Raw genomic sequence first — 1,448 nt, forward strand, 5'->3', positions numbered from 1 at the left:
ATATATATACATCAAGAATCTTGCACACGAAATACACATACGAAATATATATATATAATTTTAACACACACACCGGTAAAATTTCCACATTTTAGAAAAATAAAAAAGAAATAAGTGGAAATTTTACTGGTGAGTGTGTTAAATTATAAGGCACTATTTACATGTATTTTTTTGCAAATATACAAATAAGAAATGAGTATTATTCAATTTTATATTAAGCAATGTTAGCTGGGTGAGATTTAAATCCAGAGTCGAAAGAAACTAAGACTCTGACTGTCGACTATTTAATCCAAATCCTACTGTGTCCGCCATCTTGTCGTACATATAATCCTATAATTCTTATGTTTATCGTTAGTATATTCATAGTATTATCTTAATGAGAGTATTACCACCATAGGACGAGTAACTTTGGAGGTATACTTTTGTGATCATGGGTAATATCAGGAAGTATGGCAGACATGCAATAATTATAATTTAATTTTTATCAAATTTATTGCTGCTTGTACAAATTTATTGCTGCTTTTCAAAAGAAAAATATTTATTACTTTAAAATGAAATTTAATAAAACTAATTTCTTATTTGTATATATGCAATAAAAATATGTAATTAATTTTCTAAATTTTATCAACCTAATCGCAATGTATATCATGAAAAACCGTTCTTTAAAAATATGTATTTTTCAGAAATTTTAAAGTCATTCTGCATCTTTCATGTTAACTCTTTATATATCTTCTCTTTTTTTACTTCCTCTCCCTCTCTTTCTCTATTCCAGGCAAAGTACGACTAGAGAACCAACCGACCGACCAACCAACATTCATATCGGTTATTATTAAGTAGAGATTGTCTCACCTTCTAAAAGTTCATATAATTTATGTCATACTACAATTTTCCTTCTTTTTTTTTTTTCATTTATTGAATCGTGTGTAGAATGTATCATAGATTAAAACAGGTCAGTAAATTAATTATATCATTAATCTTAGATTTATAATAGTTATTAAGACTTTCAAAATGGCTGCTTTGTCGTATAATTTTTTCCCGTTGTACAGATATGACCAGGCCACATGATGAAGTGATCAAAGTTTAATAGACACACATCTGTTTAAAACAGATTTACTTGGATGCGGAATAAAAGCTTTGTAGACGACATCATTGATTTTAATGAATTGAAATAAAAGGTGACATTTGAAGTTAAAATTAATAGTGTTAAATCAACAATCACATAATTGCTAATGATGTTTCGTCATGAGCAGCTCATATGGATTAATTGATTGATATAGAGAAGCCAACGTTGAAGCACTTTTTGTTATAAATCAGTTTGTACAGTAGTCGTAACTGACAAGGCGATTATCTCTCTCTCTTTCTCTCTCTCTCTCTCTCTTTCTCTCTCTCTCTCTTTCTCTCTATATCTTTCTCTCTCTCTTTGTCTCTCTCTCTTTCTCTCTCTCTCT

The 1,448-nt window shown here is 29.1% G+C and overlaps 1 long non-coding RNA gene across 1 annotated transcript in view; it reads left to right on the forward strand.

Annotated features, from left to right (window-relative positions):
- LOC106868167 (uncharacterized) overlaps positions 1 to 974 on the forward strand; it is an 8,058-nt gene extending 7,084 nt beyond the window's left edge. The window contains exon 3 of the long non-coding RNA XR_001409233.2: positions 773 to 974. This is a non-coding gene — a long non-coding RNA (uncharacterized LOC106868167). The remainder of the gene's footprint in view (positions 1 to 772) is intronic.
- Positions 975 to 1,448: the final 474 nt, after the last annotated feature.

This window comes from Octopus bimaculoides, chromosome 8 (assembly GCF_001194135.2).
Source record: "Octopus bimaculoides isolate UCB-OBI-ISO-001 chromosome 8, ASM119413v2, whole genome shotgun sequence".
NCBI lineage: Eukaryota > Metazoa > Mollusca > Cephalopoda > Octopoda > Octopodidae > Octopus > Octopus bimaculoides.